This window comes from Molossus molossus, unplaced genomic scaffold (assembly GCF_014108415.1).
Source record: "Molossus molossus isolate mMolMol1 unplaced genomic scaffold, mMolMol1.p scaffold_m16_p_8, whole genome shotgun sequence".
NCBI lineage: Eukaryota > Metazoa > Chordata > Mammalia > Chiroptera > Molossidae > Molossus > Molossus molossus.
Genome location: NW_023425402.1, coordinates 61,172,136 through 61,181,534, shown reverse-complemented (window position 1 = coordinate 61,181,534; position 9,399 = coordinate 61,172,136). Strand labels below are relative to the sequence as shown.

Sequence of the window (9,399 nt, the reverse complement as noted above, 5' to 3'; positions counted from 1 at the left end):
TATTGATACATGATGTCTATATGACACCATGACATCTGAATGAAAGATTTGATATTTGTCATCCACATGCTTTGCCTTCTTGATGCCATCTGGATGTTTGGCTTTGTATTTACAAACCATCTGGGTTTGTTACTATACTTTCCACTTTTCATCCAGATGTTTTAGAATTGCATGGACAAAGCATGTGGCATTGTCTATAAAATGTAATTACATCAAAATAAATAACACTATGTAAGCAATTAAAGGAGAAACATTTTCTCATCATCTACAAATCTCAACAGTTTTTCCTTAGTAATGTAGTGATGGCAAAATAGATTTTTTTTTGCTATTTTTTAAAAGTTGAAATTTTTAATACTTACCTGGCAGGGGAGATACCATGATCACGAAGGTGGTTTCCCCAGGGCGAGGCTTATCCCTTGCACTCTGGACGGGCTGACCCCTGCGATTTCCCCAAATGTGGGAAACTCGACTGCACAATTTGTGGTAGTGGGGGACTGCGTTCGTGCTCTCCCCTGGTAAAAGATAAAAAAAAAAAGTTGAAATTTTACTTCAGAACAATAACAGACAAGTATAAAACATTCTATCAAATTCAAAGGAAATTTTCAATATTTTAATAATTTCTAAAAGAAAACTGTAATTTAAGATTTTTAAAATTTTAACTATACTTAATTTACTAACTGCGATCATGGTATACCTCTGGAAGTTAGAGTTTAAAGGTAATAACAAAACACTTTATAAATTCTTCCAAGTCAAATTCTATGTAATGAGAAATATGGTCTAAAACATATTTTTCAAAAATCTGTCATAGAAATCATTCTTATACACATATATTTTTATTAATTATCTGCTCTGATTCTAACACAGATATGAATTTTATAATTCTGCCACCTATGTACCTGTACATCTTGTACCACTGCTCTAGGAAAGAAACAAATAAGATATTATTCCATATTGCTATCGGAACTAATATCTCTGATTAGATATACTTTAGAAACTTAATATTCTTTAACACATAGAGAACGCATATGACATAATAAGCAAGCATTCCCCAAAAAGGACAAGATAAAAAGGAGCTAATCAAAATGTGATAAATATATCCCATAAGGTTCCTGGGGCCATTTCCAAATTTTTTGCAAACATGACTATGTAATCTTATGAGTCCTCAGTGCATTTGGCCAAAGCTTCCTAAACATGTGGTATTAGAGTCTTATTCAACTGGTTCAATTTATTTCAGGTGCAGTAGGTTTAACTCTGGGCCAAAAATTTAAGGTGGGGGTTGGTGTGAAACTGTAAGGGAGACATTGATCAACATGGGAATAGATCAGAGGCCCTAATAAATACCATATTCCTGAAAGAACATATTTAACAGGGCAGTACTGACAATATTTTTAGGTCAAGGGAGAAGAGGGGAGAAATAAAGAGAAAAATTTCTTTAAATACTTAAGGGATATAATAATGAAAATATATTATATATTATTTACGCCTCCAAGGGGAGGACTAGAATTAGTAATCAAACAAATATTATGTTACAATATAATGGAAGAATTTCATGACTGTGGAAGTGGGTTCCCTACCATTAGAAGATTCATGCAGGAAACTCAGTTGTAAGTTAGAAACTCCATTAAATGACTGATAGATTCTCTTCCATGTAATTGAGGTTTAACACATACCTAATAAATAAATGGATAAATTCTAAAGTTATATTTCAAACACCACTGTTCAAATTGAGACGAGCAGATTTATGATGTTCGTGGTAAGGCCCTTCGCATCCTCCAGGGCACTTACTTTGACTGAATACAACGTGAAAGATACTTTCTGAACTTGTACAAGCAGTGGACCCTGTATGAACTTAATTATCCAAGAAAGTCCAGGTAGTATGATTTTATGTGGTGGTAAAATTTTGAAGTCAGTGTGTAGGCAAAATTAAGTAGATTTACAATTAGCTAAGAAAATCCACCACATTATAGATCAAGTATTGTCTCTCAAATAGTCCAACGAGGAAACAAGGAGAGTTTTCCCCCTGGCACTGAATTACTCTGTTCATTTGAGTAACAGATGAAGCAGCTGGCTTACATTTAGGAAATATTCTAAAATAAAGACACACATATTTTAAACTTTACAATAGCACTCAGTTCGGAAAGTTGTTTCCAGCCTAGGATGGCCTTGAGAATGGGAACTGGTGGGATGCAGTTGAGAGCCATGCACCCTATCGTATTCATTCAGGACAGATGCACAGGAAGTGGAATTGACCACTTTGTAGAAATATGAATTGCTATTTTTCCCTCTGTCTATCCCCTGAGCATATAGAGTTGATTTTGTGTAAGCTAAAAATATGCATGATTACATTCCACTCTATTTGATCAATTTTCAAAAATATAATTGCCTCATAGTTACCTTCAACAACGGTGCATATGGCTCCCAGGTTCAGACGCAAATAACTCCCATCCTCACACAGTCATGTTGCTTTCCTGGAGTCTCTAGGCTCCCATAATAAAGAGAGAGGAGTCTCAACTGCGGACATTTTATTGACCTTATGACCCTTAATGCATACGTGCAGCAAGGAGAAAGCTTTTCTAAATTGTAGCATATAAGTAAACTTTTTCAAATAATTATTATTTCCAAACCCCTCTCCCAATGAAATATTACTTATAATCCTTTTACTCATAATCAGTAAGGATATTATGGAGATACCTACATACAGGGTCGGGCAAAAGTAGGTCTACAGTTGTTGGTATAGAAAAGTAATAAAATAATTAATAAATAATGCAAGAATAAACCATTTTGTGTACTCATGACTGTACACCTACTTTTGCCTCACCCTGTATTTATCCATGAGATCTCATTCAATGTACTTTTTCCTCTTTTTTTTTTTTTTTTTGATATGCTAAGATATTCAGCCAGGGATAGGGAATGTCTGGCCCATATAAGGCCTGGGAAATCAATACCAGGTAACATCACACGCCTCACAAAATTAGCCTGACCAAATATAGCAGGATAATTTTTAGGCTGATAATTTTGTATGGCCCAAGAATGATGTTATAAATATCCAAATGGTCCGTGGCAGAAAAAAATGTCTCCACTCCTGCAAGGTTGCCATCTAAATCAGTACCCTCCCTACATCTTGTCCCAGGATATTTTTGTAAGAGAGGTATAAGTCCTTCCCACAAGCACCATCAAAAAGCATCAAAGTAAAGGCAAACACTCAGCTTAAATAAATCTTACATCACATAGAGAAGTAAATACTTTAATTCTAATTAAATATTTTTCGACTGCAAGAGAGGACTACAAAATGTTCTAAGATGAAAGGCAGTGCACTGGCCAGTCCTACAAATAAGAAAAGGTCTCTCCAGATGGGCAAATCCCCCGATTCACAGAGAAGGAATGCGGTTACTTCACTGAGGCAGGAGTGGAATTTCCACTGCACAACTTTGCCCTCCAAACAAGGAGGAAGACAGTAAAACACTCCACTCTCTTTTTAGTACTTACTCATTGAACACACACAGAAGTGAAAAATTGAAAGGAGCATCCCAAGAACAGACTCAAGTTGGAATGCAAAGATGGCTATCGGTGGAAGATCTCATACAGATTCTGCCTGAGTTTATGAGGAGATTCAGCACCAACCAGATTACTTATATCCAGTTTACATATAATTCTCAAAATGACAGTTATCATCACTCACTGGTGTACATCCAACTTATCATTTTTATTGCAACTTCATGTGCTTTTTAATTTAGCAGTTCAAAATCATGCTAACGAGTCTGCCACATGATGTAAAGTGTGGTGTCCTTTCAAAGGAGGCAGCTGGGGAGGCATTCACAGGACCACTGGACCGGTACGGATCGCCTAGTCTGAGGCCATCCAAATCATTCCTTAGTAGTACAGAGCTCTCTGTATGCTGTACTCTCTCGCCTCCGACCAAGTTCAGTATCGGTTTAAAACAAGGAGTGTCCTCAGGCTCTCCAGATACCACAGAAGTTTATCGTTTGACAGCAAAGTGTGAGCATGCTGATACAGTATTTTGAGGGAAGCAGTACCCTCCTCACAGGGAGAACTATGATAAGATGTTCATGATTAAAGCAGTGATGGCGAAAATAGATGTGCCTTGTTGTTGGTTGTCTCTATAGTCTAACCCTGGGCAACAACTGGGAAGAAATAAAAACCACTAGAGTTATTGTGACTCTCCGGAAAACAAAATATTATCACAATACTGAAGGCCTGCAGAAGGAAAGGGGATAGAATGCTGCAGGAATCTTTAAAGGTGAAGTTTCTTGGCTTCAAAAGGAATGCTATTCTGGGGAAGGAGGTAGTAAAAGGACAGGCTTCAAGGTAGAGGCCAATCGCCCTCAGAGGTGTGCTCCCACATTCCGGGTCTCCTTTCCCTGACACTTCCCTTAGGTGTTCCAGAGACTCCTGGAACCGTTCCTGAATCGGTGCATGAACTATGCAATCCTCTTCTGTTATTTGTCCAACACGTCTATAAAAATGCAGCATGTATCCATTTTGTGTAAGTCACAGATGTTTTAAGCAAAGAATGAAGCCCAGCAGTGTGCCTAGTGACCCCTCCTAACTTGTTGATTGGCTGACTGAGTCTAATCTCCCTCCTCTGTAACTTCTGAATATCAGTAGCTACTGTACTGTGTTGCCTCTTTAAGCCCTTTCATCCAGTGTTCAAGGACTAAGGCAACAGTGAGGGCTTGCATAGTCATCTCATGCTAATTTAACAATTCTGTGAGAGATGGTTCTAATTTTTAAAGCCTATTTCCCTTCATTTTTATGTTTTTCCCCCATAAAGAGGACCAAAAAGGTATGCTACAGAAAGAAAAAAAAAATCCTAGAGAAGAAACCAGAGAGAAAGCTTTGCTGTAGTGTTATATCCAGAATAGCTTAGTTTTTATACCAATGAGTACAAATTCATCGACCCATCTGCAACAACAGGTATAAGAGAACCCTGGGCTAGAGTTGATCGCAGAACTTGGAAAGTTATAAGGCATTCTAGAAAGCTATAGAATATTGTTATACATTTAAAATGCCTCGGGAACATTCAAATGCAAGTCAGAGAGTGACAAGAACCATGAAGACCTGGTAACTGCACTGCTTTCCTTCTGACTCTTCCTGTTTTGCCTCTTTCCAGTTCCCACCCTCTGCTTAAATCCATAAACATCCCCGGGGTTCAGCTACGGTGCCCCTGCCCAGGAGGCCTCTCTCTGCACTGCCTGTCCTTGATCAGGAACAGCCTTCACTTGCACTCCCTGGCCGGCAAGGCCTCGCGCCACTGTAACATGCAAACCCCGGAGGCGTGGCCACTTCTCCTGCCTGTCTCCCATGGAGTGATGTCAAGTGCATCTTTAGCCCTCTGGTATTTTACAGTAACACCTACAACCAGTACTCAGTATGTTGTACATAGTGCTCAATAAGTACTATGTTGCTCTTAGTGCTTCTAAAGATTCTTTCTTCAGCTTGTTAGGGAAAATTTTACTTGTGAGTTTGAATAAAATCCAGAGTTTTGGCCAGCAGGGGGAGATAATAACTGAGTGTCTCTTATCTTTAAAGCATTTCTCAGCGGAGAAGCCACCATCCTCATCCCTGATAATAAGCACACGTATTAAGCCCTGAGTACAACATTTAGGAAAGATGCTAAAGTTCAGTGCATTTCATTTTTTTAAATAATTTGTTTATTAACTTATTTTTGTTAGAGATGTTTCTCCTTTTGCCCCCATTGACTCCCTCCTCCCGATCCCCCAACCCCATCTCAATACATTTCAAATTTTCATGTTTCCTACAAAGAAATGTATCAATAGAAAAGAAGGCAGTAATTTAACCTTAGGCTTTTTGCTATCTCTTCATAGTTCTCATAAATGCTGAGAAAGCAACAAAACTCATGTTAATTATTTAGGTAAATTTATAATACACTATTTGTATATGCCATGTGCATATTTTATTGTATATTTCATCTTTGTAAATTAGTCATACATTATTATAAACCTATTTCCTAGAAGTGAAACCATAGTTTTATTATATAGATTATTAACCTACATAATAGATAATTACTTTTATAACTATTTTTAATTTGTGATGATTTGAATGGTAAGTTCTTGATCAGGAAAACAAATTCTCCCCAATGGTGCTGGCTATCCAGAGAAAAGATGTGTTTCACTCCGGACGCACACATCTGTCCCAGGAGGATGCTACAGTAGCCCGTGAAGGCTTCACTAGTTGGTTTCTTTCCCCGAATCATTTTTGGTTTTCTGGCAGATTAATGGAAGGGAACTGACTTTTACTAAAGTATATTCTAAAGGTAGATAGACCAAGATTGGTTCGTAAAAAAAAATTTGTGTGTGTGCAATATTTAGTAGTTTGAATAGTGTCCCCTTCAAAACTGATGTTTACTCAGAACCTCCAAATGTGACCTTAATTGGAAATAGGATCTCTGCAGATGTTTAATTAATATAAAAGTATACTAGATTAAGGTAAGCCATCACGAGAAGATGGTGGGAGCAACTGGAGTTATGCTGCTACAAGCCAGGAAAGCGGGGGGCACCCAGGGCTGGAAGGGGCAGGAAGGATTCTTCCCCAGGGCCTTCCAGGGGTGCATCCACTGCTGACCCGTTGACCTCAGAACTCTAACCTCCAGAGCTGTGTGAGAACGAATTTCTTTTGTGTAAGCCACCTAGTTTGTTTGAAGCCACAATTTTGTTATGGCAACCCAAGGAAACAAATATACCATGCTAAAAAGTTGTGGTGACTCTGATTATGTGATTATCTGGAACAGTTGTGGTGCAATTGGCTGAACAAATAAATAAATAGTAAAAACAATGTTGTTTTGTTTTGTTTAGAAAAAGCCTTAAGTATTTGATCAACTGAATGAGAAATGTCCTTCTGAGATTTGGAAAGCTAAACAGTGATGAGGCATGAGAGAGGGCCACCAAGACTGTAAAAGGAAACTGTATCTGCAATCCTGAAACCAAAGTTCAGCCAAGGACCAAATAGGAACCGTTTATGCAAACAGGAAGAAAGTACAACATACACAGGGCACAGAAGAACTCTGTTAATTGTGTGTGTGATCCCAGAGTATCGTGTAACTCCAGTCACCGTGCATTGCTATGCTAGCCTTCCCCTTTCGTCACAGGTCTTTCCCTCCTTGGTTAAACTGATTCCTAGGTATTATGTTTTTGACGCAGTTGTAAATGATACTGTTTTCTGAATTAACTTTTCTGGTGGCTTGTTATTAGTGTGGAGAAATACAATAGATTTTTATACATCAATTATGTATCCTACAACTTTATTTGTTTTTAAAATGATTTAGATTTTCCCACCTTTTATTTTTTTATCCACTTTTCTTATAAGTTATACTTTAAATTACTTATTTTATCAGTTTTAAAATGACATTTTTTATTTCTTTCATTTTATCTAATTTTATTATAAATGAAACTTTGAATGACTCACTTTATAATATTTATTACTTTCTCTTTCTGTGGTCAACTTAATATGACCATAGGTCATATTTTGGGGGTAGTTAAAAAATTAACCCATGAGGATAATTTCTCTATTCTAGAGTGTCTCAGGGGCATCCGTTGCTGTAGCATTCTTCCTTACCCTTAACCTCCTCCCACCCCCACCTCCAACCCAACAATGAGTCTGGTCCATTGTTTGATAGTATACAAAACGAAATCAGAGAGTTCACAGTGCATTGACTCACCTTGATGATCTTACTGTAAGAAGGGCTAATAATATATTCAACATCAACCATGTCTTGTTTTTCACTATATCCTTAATGACTAACATACTTGGCCTATCACATATCAGTGTCTCAATAAAGAAATGAGACATGATTTAAGAAAAAATTTCTGGGTTGACCTTTATAAAGACAAAGAAGTGATATAGGTACTAGTCATGGAGTTTTTAGAAATATTACCTACAGAGATGGGGAGTTGGAGCTACTCATCACCACAGAACTAGATCAGAACTAAGTAGCCACATGCTTATCAGTTACTTCATAGGTTAACTCAAAGGTTCTGATTAGGGACTTGACAGAGACAGTTTGGTCATCTGATTTTATACCGACAAAAGAAAGGTAGTAGTAATTCAACATTTCTGAAAACTCATCTGAAAGAGGAAAAATGAACTAAATAGGATGAATTGAAATGATCTGGCCTGGCAGACAGCATATACTTTTATTATCTTTCAATCACCATCTTTTCTGGGCGTGGTCTAAAGCACAGACCACAGGAGGCCCAGGGACACAGCCGCCTCCAAGGGTTTGCTGATAAGGCGAAGCCCTGTGACAGAATTTGTTAACAGCAAGTTTCAACACTGTGACCATTTGTTCTTCTACTCATGCTCTGCCACAACTGCCGTTCACACCTTCTTGGGGTCAGGCATTTGTACAGGCTTTGAGAATACAGAGATAAAAAGACACGGTCCATGCTCTCATGAGATTTATAGATATTAAACAAAATAATTACAAAAGCTCTAAACAACTAAAACAAAATGAAGCATGCCATAAATATATTTAACATGTGAACAAACCTCATCTTCACAGCTTGGCAAAGTTATTTGGAGGAAGAGCTGCCTACAAGGAAACAGAAGGATAAATAGGAGTAAAATTTTGGGGAGAGGGTTACAGGCATAAAGAATATTATGTCAAAAGACCTAAGCTAAAAGAGTACAAACTCATAAACCTGAAAGATATTCTATCTGACTTAAGAATATATTTTTAAAAGGAGAATAGTAAGAAAGGAGAATAAGTAGGTGGGCAAGTCCAAAATCAGCCAACTTGAGAACTTAAGAATAAAATATAAATCCTTGTAAGCCATAGAAAACCAATGAACCAGTGAACCAATGGGGGGAGATGGTCAGATGGGCATTTATAAAATATCACTCGAGGTGTAGTGTCCAGTCTGAGTCATACAGAGTCAAGAGTGGAAGCTTGACCACCAGTGATGAAGGTATTTCAGTGTCCAGGAGAGAAAGAATGATTTGGACAAGGATGGTGGTGATGGGGAGAGAAGCAGATGGTTGTAAGAGATGTTTAGCAGTTAGAATTTAGAAGACTGGTGATGTATTAAATGTGACGCATGAAAGAAAGGCAATTTTTATTTTTATTTATTTATTTCTTTTTTAATCCTCACCAGAGGATATTTTTCCATTGAGTTTTTAAAATAGAGTGGGAGGGAGTCATGGAGGGAGGGAAGGAGGGAGAGAGAGAAATATCAGTGTGAGAGAGACACATTGATTGGTTGCCTCCAGCACAACCCCAGCTAGGGTTGGGGATCGAATCCACAACTGAGGTACATGCCCTTGACTGAGAATTGAACCCCCGACTCTGGGGTCCATGGGCTGATGCTCTAACCACTGAGAAAACTGGCCAGGATGAAAAGGAAGCTTTTAGAATGAGTCTCG

The 9,399-nt window shown here is 37.9% G+C and overlaps 1 non-coding gene across 1 annotated transcript; it reads left to right on the top strand.

Annotated features, from left to right (window-relative positions):
- The first annotated feature begins 351 nt into the window (after positions 1-351).
- LOC118622064 lies at positions 352-515 on the top strand. The gene has a single exon (XR_004957902.1). It is a non-coding gene; the product is annotated as a U1 spliceosomal RNA (small nuclear RNA).
- Positions 516-9,399: the final 8,884 nt, after the last annotated feature.